This window comes from Oreochromis aureus, linkage group 3, assembly GCF_013358895.1.
Source record: "Oreochromis aureus strain Israel breed Guangdong linkage group 3, ZZ_aureus, whole genome shotgun sequence".
NCBI classification, from domain to species: domain Eukaryota; kingdom Metazoa; phylum Chordata; class Actinopteri; order Cichliformes; family Cichlidae; genus Oreochromis; species Oreochromis aureus.
This window is the reverse complement of record NC_052944.1, coordinates 75999250-76015265: the sequence shown is the minus strand read 5'-3', so window position 1 is coordinate 76015265 and position 16016 is coordinate 75999250. Positions and strand designations below refer to the sequence as shown.

At 39.4% G+C, this 16016-nt stretch overlaps 1 long non-coding RNA gene across 1 annotated transcript; it reads right to left on the bottom strand.

Annotated features, from left to right (window-relative positions):
• Positions 1–3736: 3736 nt before the first annotated feature.
• On the bottom strand, positions 3737–5512 carry LOC120437638. The gene is made up of 3 exons (XR_005611310.1): positions 4496–5512; positions 4216–4351; positions 3737–3935 (listed from the first exon to the last, which is right to left on the bottom strand). It is a non-coding gene; the product is annotated as an uncharacterized LOC120437638 (long non-coding RNA).
• Positions 5513–16016: the final 10504 nt, after the last annotated feature.

The following is a 16016-nucleotide window of genomic DNA, read 5'->3' as shown; positions in this document are numbered from 1 at the left end:
TATCAGTGGTTCGCTATCTGTCACCATCAAAACACTCCACAAATCCGTGAATGATTCACCTTCTTATAAACCATTGAATCAGATACCGTAGCAGTTACGTTCTAAATGAAGCTTCGGACGTCACTGATCACGTGACTCTGGCCAAACGAATCAAGCCTCGACACAGTGCTTCTGAAGCAGTGTGTTGATTTTTTTGACACACTCACCGGAGCGTCAGCTTCAAGCGAGCCATCACTATTATTTGGCATAGTAATTGGTGCCAATTGGTAATTGGCTGTGAGTCGCAGTTATTTGTTTGTGCAGTCTGTGCATTTGTTTAATAGTTAATCCCATGTGCTGATTTGTATATTGGACAGTTGCATGTGGAATAAAAGGAGCAAATGTTACAGAAGTGTATTTTATGCGTTTATTGTTGCGCGACATCTCATGTTTAGCTTGCCGCAGCCGTATGTTGGAGGAGCCGCAACAAATTGTCAACAGAAGAGTTTGTAGATTTTATTGTATTATTTATATATAGATGAGTTTTATTGATGAGAGTTTTATAGTTTGCTGTTGCCTTAGTCCACACGGCTTTTAGAGTAAGCCTGGGGCGACACAAAACAGATTTCTATTTGGAGTCTTAATCCCCTGTTAGCTTTCAGCAGTACAGCTGTATTAGGCGTTGTACTGATTTGCTTTCTAGTTATTGTGCATCAGGCGGCTGAAGCCATTGGCTTGGGAGTACCACTGCAGTTTGTGTTTAAGACAGTCTGTCTTCCTCACAGCTGACGGTATGGAGGTACATAAATACCCACAGCTAGTGTGTAAGGAAGACTAGGTTGAGTTAGTTAAGTTTAACAGGCAGATTAGTGGGGGATATTGCTCCTGTTAATTGTGTGTGTGTGTGTCCAAGGTTTTATGAAGTGAATGTCATCAAATTGATGCTTTGGAATGAAGCTGTGTGGCAAAGGTGCAGTTCAGCGTATGGATTTTGTAATGTTTTGAAGAAACATGGAGACACACCAATTAATGCAATGTGTTGATGTGGATGGAAAGAAAAGACTGATTTGTATATTGGACAGTTGCATGTGGACTAAAAGGAGCAAATGTTACAGAAGTAATAATAATAATACTACATTTTATTTAAAATAGCGCCTTTCAAAGCACCCAAGGACACTGTACAATGAATAAAAACACAAAAACTGGAATATACACAGCAATAAGAATAACAGATAAAACTTACAGAGGTTTAGACATAAGCAATTTTAAACAGATGAGTTTTGAGAGTGGACTTAAAAAGAGGGAATGAACTAATATTTCTGAGGTCAGGGGATAAGGAATTCCAAAGTCGAGGGGCAGAGCAACTAAAAGCCCTGCCCCCCATTGTAATCAGACGAGCGGAAGGAACAGAGAGAAAAGGAGAAGATGAAGATCTGAGGCACCGGGATGGGAGGTTCATCTGTACTAAATCAGAGAGGTATGGTGGAGAGAATGAATAGCCCTAAATGTATAAAGGATTATTTTAAAATGGATGCAAAATTTAACCGGGAGCCAGTGTAGCTGCTTCAGGAAGTGTATTTTATGTGTTTATTGTTGTGCATCATCTGTGTCCTCATGTTTAGCCTGCTGCGGCCGTAGGTTGGAGGAGCTGCAACATTTATAAAAACAAATGTACGAGCTGTGATAACTGTGTCTGATAAAATGAAGAGTAGACTGATATATGAAATATTCCTTTATTGGGTGAGAAAATCAGACCATGTCATAACTGCTTTAAGTCATACAGAATAGATATCAGAGCCTTAAACAGGCTGACTTCTGCTAAATGGGTCAAACTTGGCAAAAGTATACAAACACATAACATCCTTATAGAATATGATGTAACACTATAGATCAACTTACCTCAGAATATATAAAGCATATAAACAATTACAGCAATATGATGCAACAAACACAGCAGTGCTACTGATCCAAAATACTCAAAGCTTCATAGAACTGAAACAAACATTTATTTTTAGCTCCATTCTGCTGCTGATACATACTTTAGGTTTCTGAACATTAAACTTGTTGCTGCCTTTCATAGTGTGTAACTTGAAGGCCCTGAGTACTTTCTCCGACACTGAAAACACTGGGATGATAACATTATTTGAACATTACCTAATAAGGCTGATTCAGGACAGACAATTAGTTATTTTAAATTTTCCTAGCAGTCCTTCACAAACAGGGAACAGTCTGTCTATTCTCTCCATCTGTCAGCTGCTGCTGGCTCTTCCTCCTCCTCTTCCTCACACACTGCTGAGTTTGTCCTGGTGGATCATCAGGGGTGCAAAGCCTCACAGATGATGTGCAGCAGTGGGTCCCTCAGTCTGTCCTCACTCTGGACACTTGCAGTTGTCACACATGGAAATCAAATGTGTGATAAGCTGCAGGATTCAAACACAAGTGTAACTTATAAACACATGTTCATACTTTTATTCCACAATCAGAGAGAAAAGGTTGCAAGGACAACTGCTCATCAGTGGTGCAAAGAATATACATGGATACAGATGTGCACAATGCAATCAGAGAAAAGGCTGACTACTTTTTTTTTTTTTTACATATATATGCCAAGATACCTGTGTTTGGAAAAATGAACAGTGAAAACATAGCAAAAGGAAAACAGATCCTTCAGGCTGGCTGGAACAAAATAACTGATGTTTTATTTGCAAAGTATTCCATGAATATTTTTGTTGTTACATGTTACTTTTATGTGAAATCAATAAACTGTTATTTAAGCAATGGCATCAATTTCAGTTTTTAAACACACACATTAAAACATTGAATTTGTGCAAAACTTATTTACATGGTAAGTATTTAAAATCCATGCCTAGCATACTGACATACATTTAGACAATAACACAACTGAATGAAGAAAATGACAAATGGTATTTTGGATGTTACAAAAGCACAATGTCACTTATGATTTTAAAACGATTTAGTGATTTACTTTATAATTTTGATAAACAATTTTGTTGAATATGAATAGTAATATAGTAGTATAATTAAACAGTATTATTAACATTCAACATTTGCAATGAATTAGAATGATCAATAACTGGAACTCAACAATCAGCACTCAAGTACCAGTTCTGTAATCAAGTTTTGTCAAGGAAGAAATGCAACTGTAGTGGCCTCAGCTGCAGGTCATTTTCCATAAGTTGTACTGGCACTGGTGTCTTGGGAAAAGTCCATCTTGTCACACTTAACCCATTTTTTAACTAATGGTGTTTTCTGGTAATTTCACAACATACATGCTACTGCAAGCAGTTGGTTGATATTGTAAACATGTGACATGGTAATGATGCTATCAAAAAGTTTGTTCTGTTTTATCCTCCTAATGACTCGCTCCACATGTACCCTGAGTCTGGCTATGGCCTGCGTCTCCTTAACCTGGTATGCTGGCATCTGCTTCTGCTTAGATAGAAAAGGTGGGCGGTACACTTTGCATTTACAACAATCGGTGATGTCTTCAGTCAACTTCTCAGCAATGCCTGATTGTTTGAATAGTTCCTTGTCACTAACCGAACCAGCATACAGATTAGAGATGAATGTCACTGGACCATGTGGAGCTATGCCAACCAGGGCTTTGATCGTACAGTGGGATTTGTACGAAGAGTACATTTCACTTTGGAGAAGTGGTGAGGATGGTGTCTGACACCTCAGCTCTGTACAGTCAAGGATCATCTGGGTGTCTGAGAAATCTTTGAATTCCTCAGGAGGTAAGCTTGCACTTCTTCACGTGTAAGCCAGATGCATTGAGACCCCAGTGCAGTGGCAAGAAAATTTGTCCATGTTGCAATAATGCGGCTCACTGTGGACTGGTGTATGTTAAATCGGTGTGCCAGGTCCCTCTCCTTCAAACCAACTGACAGGAAAACCAGGAAGAGAAAGAACTCGTCAATTGGCTGTAGCAGCTGCCTCTGGAAGGTGAAAACAAAAGGGGAAAATGTTACTCCTTAAGCTATGAACTAGTAAAATTATGCTTTTCTTGGCTAAATGTTTTGTAATGGTTATGCATACCATACTGTACCATGGGGTAAACAATGAGGTGCTGTAGTACACAGGTGTATGTATGTAAAGGATGCTGAGTCCTTTATCATACATACACCTGTGTATGTATGCTATTGTACATAATGTAATTGTACATAATGCATTAACATTACACCTTTAGTTCAAACTACCAACAAACCCATAACCTACCGTTGATGTGCGTGCAGGTGTCAACACTTCTTCGTTCCTATTGGCAGCTGACTTGGCTCTTGAAACCCGGATCATTTTATAGATGCAAGGCTCAATCAAAAACCAAAATGCCATCAAATGATCATAGCTTGGAAATCTATTCACGAGAGAGACATACATCGTGCCAATCATTAATTAACATTACACACTGACATAAAAATAATGTAAACTGTGACAAATATGCTAATGGTATGCTGTATAACATAGTCTGATTAACAGTCTATTTGGTGTTGTATTTTACCTGTAGCATATTGTTGAAATACTAAAGCATCTACATGAAACATACAATCAGCAGAGAAAAAGTAAATATCTATTTTGTTTTCATTAAGACTGGAAACACTTTCGAAATTCAACTGATGGTGACCTTGGTATATTTTAAACAATTAGCTGGAATAGAGCTTAAGTGTATCTGGCATAGTATCGGATGTCAGTGTCGGAGCCAGCAAAACGCTGTAACCCAAATTCTCGCTGGACACGTAACTCCTGTATTTCCTTCCTCAGAGTCTCCACGTCTTTGGACAGGTCTTCTGCAGCTGATGCAGATATGTCCAATGCAGACGGCTCAGGGACTGAGCAGTAGTCATGATCTCTTGTAAGACTGTGCTCTTCTTGATCGTCAGCAGGAACTAGTTCAAGGCATTGCTCCGTTCTCTCCCAAACACTACGCCGCGTGGTTCAACTTTAAAGCCATTCCACTCAAAAAGTGTTGGTACAGCACCTTTAATAAGCCGCCTTCGACCATCAAGGGTTGTTGGCTCTATGAGTTGATCACTGGCAAAGTGTCTGCTGCAGACCCTGGTGTGAGAGGTAATCGTGAAATGATCCCGGCGTATGTTTACCAGCCATTGTCTTCTCAAGTCGGAATGGGTCGGAAAGCCATGAAAACTTAGTATGCCGTTAAATTTGGCTGAAGCCGAACAAAGTGGGACACAGCAATGCTCGGAGTATTTCTTCTCCTGTTTTTGAAAATGTTCTGTTTTAAATACTTTTCTCTTTATACTCATTCTGAAGTGACATTAGCATAGCTACCGATAGATAAACAAACATACCGTAAACGTCCAAGCGGTAGTATTTGGAAACGGAAATACATCACATGCCCTAGTGCAGTCCATCTCCTTTTCCTAAACTCTTTTCCTTGGCCTCAATGAAAACGTCATCGTGGGGAGGACAACTGCTAAGGACTCAGGAAAAGAGAGGAGCGGTGCTGAGAACTGGAACAGCCTTAGGCTAGGGGCGTTTATCAATATGCGTACTTGTGCGTACTTGCGTTCTCGTGTACTCGTGATACGTCATCAGTCGGAGACCAAGTACTGTTCCAATTCGAAGTACGCATCACGCCGAGAACGCGAAAAAGTCCCGGATGTGTTCTCGATCCGCCCATTTTATCGAGCATGCATCGGTGTAGACTTGGGACAGCTATATATCCCAGAATGCATTTCGTCCAAAACTCAACAGCGGACTCCCGGCACATCGCCCCCCCCCCCGCTCGCGGTCTTCTCACTACTGAGGTTAAAGAAACCCCAGCAGCTGTCTATAGTATTGAGTGTCCACTAGAATAGAAATAAAAGCGTTCTAACATCTCACCTGCTTGTTTTTATTAAGGTATGTACACGTATGTACATGTACACTATTTTTATTAATAGAGGTTTCACTACTGAGGTTAAAAATGATATATAAGTCACTTAGATCACTTCTAAATGTTAATGTTTGGTTTATTTCAGTGTGTTATTTGTTCCTGAGTAAACCGGTTTGGCTGTGATTAAAGGTAAGCTTCATAACATGTTACTTACAGTTACATTAAGAGGGGACGGCAGTAAAAACTCCGGACCTGTGACCTGTGTCATCACGTACGCTGGTGTTCCGACTGTACAAATCACGAGTCCGTGCTCGCGTACTTGAGAATTGAGAAACGGCCAACGAGTCCGTGCTCGCGTTCTCGGCGGGTACGTACTCCCGTGCGTTCTCGGCGGGTACGTACTCACCGAGCACGCGAGTACGTACTCGCGTACTTGGGCATTGATAAACGGCCTAGGGGTATGCACGCTTGAAGTACGCACACTACGCGTACTACGTACGGTGCGTACTACAAGTACGGGAAGTGCGGAAGTGCGAGGCTTGTGAAATGGGACGGTCTAGCCTTCGTCGCGCTGTTCAGGTTGCCTAGCAACCATGATACTAACCGCGAGAAATGTTTCACACAGCTTTGTGTGACAGAAATGAAGGAGAAAAAATGTTTTGTTGTTCGTTCATTTTTGTCATGACATCACTTAGATTAGTTGAGACCACAGGACTGTAAAACATGATAGTTGGGCTTCATTTCTGTACTGAACAGTCATTTCAAGATTAGTTAGTAAATAATAATTAGCTAATGTTGTTCATGAGACTAAAGTCATCTCACTGTGGTAATGTTAATATAATATGGACAATATTATATGTATTGTCAGATTATATATATATATATATATATATACACACACACATATATGAGCTTGAACTCTGGGTCAAAGATGCAAGTAGCAGTTATTTATATTTCCTATCACCTTAAATCTTCACTCAAAGACAAGTATCTCTGACAGTGTATATACAGATGTATTATATATAAGAGACAAACATTGTTCTTTCAATATGTTGGCATTACTAAATTTGGCTCAATGCTTACATATATGTGTAAAAAGAAAATGTACGAGCTGTGATAACTGTTTCTGATAGAATGAAGATCAGACTGATATATGAAATATTCCTTTATTGGGTGAGAAAATCAGAGCATGTCATAACTGCTTTAAGTCATACAGAATAGATATCAGAGCCTTAAACAGGCTGACTTCTGCTAAATGGGTCAAACTGGGCAGAAAGTACACAAACACATAACAGCCTTATAGAATATGATGTAACACTATAGATCAACTTACCTCAGAATATATAAAGCATATAAACAATTACAACAATATGATGCAACAAACACAGCAGTGCTACTAATCCAAAATACTCAAAGCTTCATAGAACTGAAACAAACATTTATTTTTAGCTCCATTCTGCTGCTGATACATACTTTAGGTTTCTGAATATTAAACTTGTTGCTGCCTTTCATAGTGTGTAACTTGAAGGCTCTGAGTACTTTCTCCCACACTGAAAACACTGGAATGATAACATTATTTGAACATTACCTAATAAGACTGATTCAGGACAGACAATTAGTTATTTTAAATGTTTCTAGCAGTCCTTCACAAACAGGGAACACACTGTCTATTCTCTCCATCTGTCAGCTGCTGCTGGCTCTTCCTCCTCCTCTTCCTCACACACTGCTGAGTTTGTCCTGGTGGATCATCAGGGGTGCAAAGCCTCACAGATGATGTGCAGCAGTGGGTCCCTCAGTCTGTCCTCACTCTGGACACTTGCAGTTGTCACACATGGAAATCAAATGTGTGATAAGCTGCAGGATTCAAACACAAGTGTAACTTATAAACACATGTTCATACTTTTATTCCACAATCAGAGAGAAAGAAACAGAGAGAGAGTGCAGGACAGACAGACAGGTGACAGTCTCAGGTGTATACACTGCTACAAAACAGCACAAAAGAAGGAGGATTTAGTGTTTGTGTTATTACGAGTGCTAAACAAGAAGAGTTCCCAGATGGTACAGTGGACACATGTGTGACTCCTGTGATTAAAGCATCTTTCTTTCAGCTTAACGAGTGAACCGTCAGCTCGTTCAAACACACGTTAAAGTCCGTTTGGCTCGACACCACCGAACAGAGGCAGCAATATAACATAGCTAACATTAACAGTGCAGTGAATCCTGCTTGTGCCGTGATATTCAGGACTGCAAACCGAGCAGCATCACTGACTTTCAGCTTGTTGTGTTTGTGGATATATGACTGACTTTAATTATCCATAAAATCATCACATTCTCTGTAAGATTAAGGTCAGCTATATATATATTTAGAAGTAGAGGCTTTAAAACCAAGCTGACACTGAAAGTACAAACATCACTAATGTCACATAACTTTGCCGACATGTGGCCAACAGTAATGTTTTAATGTTCTTAAACATTCGCACATAAATAAGTGACATAATATTCAGTACTTACTTTTGACAGTTCACTCTTCAGCCGCTCCCTTTCTGCCGTATTTTGCGGCAAAATTATCCACACCCACCGCCGCGCTATGAATTGTGGGATATATGGGACCACGAAGCGTGCACCGGACCACGCTTGATATTTGCGGAAAGCGACGGCGCATTTGGAGTATGCATTTGAAGTGCACTTTGAATTGGGACAGCCGTCGTCGCGTGGCGGTGACGTATTCGCACTTGAAATGCGTACTTCAAGCGTGCATACCCTGAATTGGGACACAGCCTTACACTCGTCTCTCTGTACCAATGTCACACCGGATGTCCGGCTGTTGAAACTACATTGTGCTGAAGATGGACTACAAAACAAACATCTTATTTCGTAACAATGTGTTCTAACCCTGTTGTTTTATGGAGGTCATATAAACGAGAACAGTCTGTTAAAAATATTGCTTCATTATTAAGTTTGAATTTTAAAAAAGAAGGAACAGTTAGGGTCAGATTTACTAACATCTGCAGCAGCTCAAACACGTCTTTTGATGTTAAAGAGCTGCTAGATTTACTGAAGAGACTGTCCTAAAACTCTCCAGTCAGTCCTCAAGCTGTTTTGAGGTGAGCCCCACTTATTTTTCCTACAAAATACAGTTTATATGAAGCTGAAATTAATTATGCTTTTTATTTTTTAATAGTGCACACAGCTAACTCTCTGCTGAATATGTAAAACATAAAAGTGTTACTGTGTTACATGCCTGAATGTTGCTCATGGTCTGATGGGAAATAATGTTTTCTGTTCTTTAACACATCGAACAATCAGCTGTTCACAGCTGCTCTCAAGCTGAGTTTTACTGAACTGGAGTGGCTTCTTCATAGAGAGGTTAAAGCACACTGTTAGTAGATCGTCCTGCAATTGTGACATCACAATAATTTGCCTCGCTTTATAAACCTGTCACTTCTGTAACATATAAAATTAAATACATAATACAATAAGTACTTTGTGAAGGACTTGCTGACATCTTGGCTGAATACATGCTAAAATATGATTGTGTTCTTATTGTTGGCAGGGGCGGATCTAGAAGGGTGGCATGGGGTGGCAAGTGCCACCCTAAAATGATCCCTTGCCACCCCCCAAGTGCCACCCCAGTTTTGCATATGATGGTGTTGTTTATTAAAATAAGATAGCATTAACAGTTTGAGCGTAGTTACAGTCAGCAGTGAATATAAATGCTAAAACTGAATATAATGGATAGTGTCGTCCCCCCTTCCCCCCTCCACCATCAACAAATGGTGCAGCCCATAGTGGACCGCTTTTTTTCTTGTTTTCAGTAGCAAGCGATGCTTATGATTGTGCCAGAGCACATTCTGAACAACACCATGGGAATTTCGGATTTTACACAGGTGGGTGAATGTTACACTCTGGAAATGGAATGAAGGTGAGTGTTATTAATCCTCTGTGGTCCACGGACATGCTGCACCTCCAAATCACATGACTATTTTAAACTGACATAGCAACAAGCTGCAGCTACGCTGAGTCTCTGTTTCAGCCCAAATTTCAGACTTCAAAGTTTTTAAATTTTAATTACAGGCCAGTAAATCCAGAGTTATGATAATATATATAAGCCATGCTTTGTTCTAAATACTGTTGTCACGTTTTTGTGTATGTGCGTTTTTAGCGTTTTATAAGGACAGCGCGAAAACAGTTAAGAAAGGAAAAAAAGCCACCGCTTTCCTATCGGTGTTAAAATGCACCATGTCAACCAATTTTTTATTTTTATTTTTTTAAAGTCAACACGTGGGATTTGGTCGTTTAGGAAGAGGGAGAGTTTTGGGAGTGACGGTAACGGCAGCGAGAGAGAGCGAGTGAGAGAGAGAGTTTTTAGATGTGGCCGATTTGTGACTGTTTAGTGTGAAGTGTACAGTTAGTGTGTTGTGTTGTCTTGTGTAGCTGTTCTGTTGTGTAGTCGTTTTGTTTTGTGTGTCATTGAGGGCACTAATGAATGTCACAAAGGCACATTTGCAACGTAAACACTGTCACTACGTAGAAAACCAGCGGAGTGATACACCTCCTGTTGTCAGGCCTGCAGGTTTATCCCTGTGCTGTTCTCCTGTCTTTTGATGGACAAACTTTTTTTTAACTGGCAAACATCATTTGTGGGGCATCTTATTGCAAAACCTGATTGTTCTCTCATTTTAGTTTTACTAATATTTTTAAATGGTTGCATAAAATGAAAACAAAAGGCAGGTGTATTGGCTGCATTTTTAAATAAATAGTTCTATATGTTTACAAAATGTACAATTTATATTTGCATTTCAAGTTAGAAAAAATGACTCAACATGTCTGTGACTTTTTTTTATAGTAAAAAAACTACTAGCATTTTAAGTTCTTTGTGTGATTTCAGATCAGTAATACTAATGCAGTATGTCAGTGAAAAAAAAAACAACTAAATTCAGTTGAGCTGAAAAGATACCAAACAAGGCAAGGGGGAAAAAACTAAAATGAAACAATTTCAGGGTGAAATACAAACGTAAACTCAAAAGGAGTCAAAATGGCCGGTTGTATTTCAGACCTCAGTGGGTTGATCCAAGAAATCATGAAAAATTAGGTTTAAATTTTTGTTCATGACAGTGCAGATTTCTGACATTTTGTGTAATTTAAGCATCTAACAATGTGATTGTTTTCTAACAAAAAACAGTGTGAAACTTAAGTTAGACTTGTGTTTGTAAATGAACTGCCCCAAGTTGTGTAGCTTTCTGGATTTTATACTTGTTGGGCTACATATATATTTATTATACAGGCTATACAGTACATACATAAAAAATGTGAGTTTTGATTCTAACTAAAGTGTTTAATTATGTGGGCTACAGAGAATAATTAAGTTATAGAAAATATTTATATGAAAAATGTATATACTTATCGCAATTGAATCATTTTAACCATATGTAACCACCTGCATATGTGTTTGGGGGGAGGGGGGAGGCTTTGATTTTGCCACCCCATTTGATTTCTTTGCCACCCTCATGCCACCTTAAGAAAATTTCTCTAGATCCGCCCCTGATTGTTGGGGGTTTTAATATCCATGTGTGTTGTCCTGATATGCCCATGGCAAAGGGCTTTTAAAGCCTTATTGATTCTTTTAATGTGGTGCAATGTGTGACCGGTCCTACACATGAATGTGGACACACACTTGATCTTGTTTTATCTCATGTTGTGTTTTCTTTTTGTTTTTTATGTAGAGATCTCTGATGATGTGTTTTCTGGCCACAGTCCTGTGCTGTTTGAAGTTCCTCTTGCCTTTACCTCTGTTAAACCTCACGCTGCTGCTCGGCGCTGTCGACTGATTAAAATCCAGGCATTCTAACACTAAAGCGCAGGCTGAACGACACGACCCGAGCTGTCCGACATGAGTGCCGTCGAGCTGGGCACACGTGGAAAAAGGACAATTTACAAGTGTCATTACAGATGCTAAAGGACTGTTAGCGTCAATATGTATGTATATATATACATATGTAAGTATATATGTGTGTATATATATATGTATACACATATATATATATAGACCAAGTATAGATAGATAGCATAAGTGTAGATACTTACATGAAAACAAACATAATAACTTCATACTGTCACTGGGTTTAAACTAAAGGAGTGATCACAAGAAATCATCAGTATCAAACTGTGACAATAAAAAATGTTCATTAAAGCAATCAAGAATGGGATGAGTTTGATGTGAATCTTTGGTAATGCATGGGGGAAGCACTGTGCCCATTTTAACAACAACTAAGGATTTTATTCTTTTCTGGATGCAATACCTTGGCCTCCAGTAACACTATATGGAATCTTAGAGTCATTTTGACCAGGACTTCTCCTTTAATGGAAATATAAAGCAAATATTTAAGACTGCTTTCTTCCATTGCTGCAATATCTTTTAAATCAGAAATATCCTGTCTCAGAGTGATGCTGCATTCATGCGTTCATGCATTTATTACTTGTAGTCGGGAATATTGTAATTCATTATTATCAGGATGTTCTTTTTTGCTGGACAAAGGCAGGATGCGATGGCTGCTGTTTTATCTACGTGTGGATGCACATGCCCAGCTCCCAAATTGTACCCAAATACTGTACGGTCCCTCCATCCAACCATACACTTTTGGTACCATGACCACCAACTGCACATGCTCCACCGAGGTTTCACTATGAATGACAACATCATCCAGGTAGCAAACAGCATATGCAGTGTGAGGACGCAGCTATCGCTACAAGAGGTTCTGAAAAATGCCCGGGGCTTCAGACAAGCCTAACAGAAGTGTGACGAATGGTACAAACCATACAGAGTAGAGAAGGCTGTTTTTGTCTTTGGACTCTGCAGACAAGGGAATCTGCCAGTAGGCGGTAGTTAAATCCAACATCATAAAAACAAGCAGTGCTTATACAGTCAGGTCAACCCGGGGCATGGGATAAGCATCAAACCATGAGACCTTCGCTTTGTGACAATCATCACAGAACCGTATAAAACCCTGCGCTCACTTCTTAATTACCACCTTAAAGACAACCGGCCCCTCTCAACAGCTGGGACAAATCATATGGCAAACAGATAGGAGACCAAACACTGAGGAACAAATCCTCATTTCATCCTATGATAACAGCATTTTCCCCATTTCAGCCAATTCCTTTTGCACAATTTGTCTCTTGTGCTCAGGCAACCTGTAGGGCCATGAACACACTTTCACACCAGGCTGCGTTTCAAATTGGTGCTGCATGAGAGTCTTGCAGATGGTCGGGGGAATGAACACATCTGCAAACTACTGTTGCAATGCAGGAACATCTGCTTTATTGGAATGTGTGAGATGTTAATCACAAAGCATCTTAAACACACTGTCTGAAAACTTCATGCCCACATCTTGTTTTTAAGAAAACTCAAACATCTTTTTCTTAAGATCATTTCAGGGTTTTTAATGAGCTGCATGAACCGTGCCGAGAGCAGCCAAGTCTCCTCCTCTGATAAACCTCCACATGTACCACTAAAAACATTTAAATTAGTTTGAATCTGAAATAATGGCTCAAACTACTTGTTGTGAAACCATTTCTTTATTTTTCACATCAAACCGTTTAATAAGATAAACTTTACACAGAGTTCATCAAATATAACTAACGCTTAAACATGATCAGGATTTCATAATACAAACTTCAGATCAACAGGAAAACAGCTGCAGAACATGTGGATCAAAATGAATTCATTAAAAAACAACGTGGACAAACAAAGGATACAGTAAATACACTAAAGTGAAAGGAGGAGCCAAAAATAGATGTTTAATAGGATTTGAATTAACTAAAAGTAGTCACCTGTGATCTTTAAAATGGTCCTGATGTGTGCTGCTGTTTTTAACTTTTAACAGTTCTTTGCTGCCACTGTGAATATTGTGTTCCTTCCCTAATTAAATTAAGGTTACAGAGCCTCACTGCTCCATCTTCTGGTAAAAAAAAAATGGTATTACATGGAAGTACAGCCCAAAACCAGTTCAGCTTGAGTTTCTTTTTTCTGGACACAAAGTCACAGCAGCTGTTGTTTCAAAGCTGGTGGACAGATTTAGCTCATTTTGGAAGTTTTAAGAGCAACTGCTTTGTAATAATTTGCAGTTTTGGGAGAAAAAGGATTTAAGAGAAGATTCTACCACAGCAGAATATTAAATATGAATGAAGAATTGAAATTTAACTGAGTTGAAAAATGCAATGAAAACATAAAAAATAAGTTAATTTTGGAAAAGCTAAAAAAGCTCAAATAAAAGAAATGATTTACATATCCATATGTGATTTTTGATAGAATACCAGTTTGGTTAAACAAAGAGAAAAAAGACATTCCTACTATACATTCCTTCCTATACATGCAGCTTCCTAAACGTAACATTCAGGATTATTCACTGCAGCTCCAGAAATCAGAGCTACCTCATCAGATCCAAGTGTGACATCAGCTGACACTCTTTACAGGAGATTCCATCTGAACTCTGTGGAGCCTGATCTCAAGGTTTTTAAGTCTGACCCTGAAACCAGAAGAGGATCTTTCTCTCTCTTCAGATTCATTGTGATCCAGTGATTTCAGTCCTGCATGATCAGGCTGATGTTTGCACAGAGCAGATAATGAAGTGAATGTTTTTGCACATTGGTAACAGTGAAACAGTTTATTTACAGCGTGGAATCGTTTGTGTTCGGAGTATGAACTGAGATTCCTGAAGCTCTTGTCACACTGGTCACAGCTGAAGTTCACTTCCATGTGTGTACGTTCATGTTTGTTACGATAACCTGATTGTGAGAAGCTTTTGTCACAGTGTCTGCACTTGTATGGTGTCTCTCCTGTGTGGATTCACTTATGCTTTGTCTATAAGCTCACATGCAGTGGTGAAGGATGACACACACTGGTCACAGATGTGCTTTTTGACCCCACTGTGGAAGAGTTCATGTATTTTTAATGTACTTGGTGTGTGGAAGCCTCTCCCACATTCTTTGCAATAGTTCATTTTGTCTCCAGTGTGTCTACGTTGATGTGGTTTTAGGTCCCGTTGATGATTGGAAGTTTTTTCACAAAGGTCACAGAGAAACTCTTTCACACCCCCACAGTGACAACAGGGTTGAGAACTGGATCCATCTGTGTTGCTCTGCTTTTTTTATTTTTATCCTGAATGTTGCCTGAAACAAAGAGCATCTCTGCCAACGTCCAATTACATTTTACTGTTTACATTATAACACTCAGATTACTGGGCGAAAACGACTCCATAAGTTTACTGATGAGACTTGTTCCAAACAATCAGGTTAAAAATACAGGATAAAAAGATAAATACATACCTCACAGTAACTGCACTTGTAGAGTTACTTTCTTGTGTGGATCTATCGGTGTTTATTAAGCTTATGTGGAGATTTAAAAGTCTTCTCACACAGGTCACATTGGTAAGGTCTCTCCTCAGTGTGGCTAAACATGTGTTGTTGTAACTGTGCATCTGTTGTAAACAGTTTCCCACACTGATCACAGCAGTAAACATCATTTCCAGTGTGAGTCCGTAGGTGAATATTTCGGTAGTGTTTTTCACTGAAACTTTTTCCACAAAAGTTGCAGCTGTACGCCTTAATTCCAGAGTGGGTAAGTAGATGCTTCTGTAAGTTTCGACGTTGAGCAAAAGCTTTACCACACAAGTCACAGTAGTGTGCTTTAACTACACTGTGGATGAGTTGGTGTTTTTTTAAGCCCTCACGATATGTAAAAGACTTTCCACACAAGTCACAGCTGTACGCTTTAACTCCACTGTGGATGAGTTGGTGTCTTTTTTAAGTCTCCAGCCTCGGTAAAAGACTTTCCACCCAAGTCACAGCTGTAAGGTTTAACTCCCCTGTGGATGAGTTGGTGTTTTTTTAAGTCTCCAGCCCGGGTAAAAGACTTCCCACACAACTCACAGCTGTAAGGTTTAAATCTACTGTGGATGAGTTGGTGTTTTTTTAAACCTCCAGCCCGGGTAAAAGACTTCCCACACAACTCACAGCTGTAAGGTTTAAATCCACTGTGGATGAGTTGGTGTGTTTTTAAGTGTCCAGCCCGGGTAAAATACTTCCCACACTCATCACAGCTGTATGGTTTAACTCCACTGTGGATGAGTTGGTGTGTTTTTAAGTGTCCAGCCCGGGTAAAAGACTTCCCACACAACTCACAGCTGTA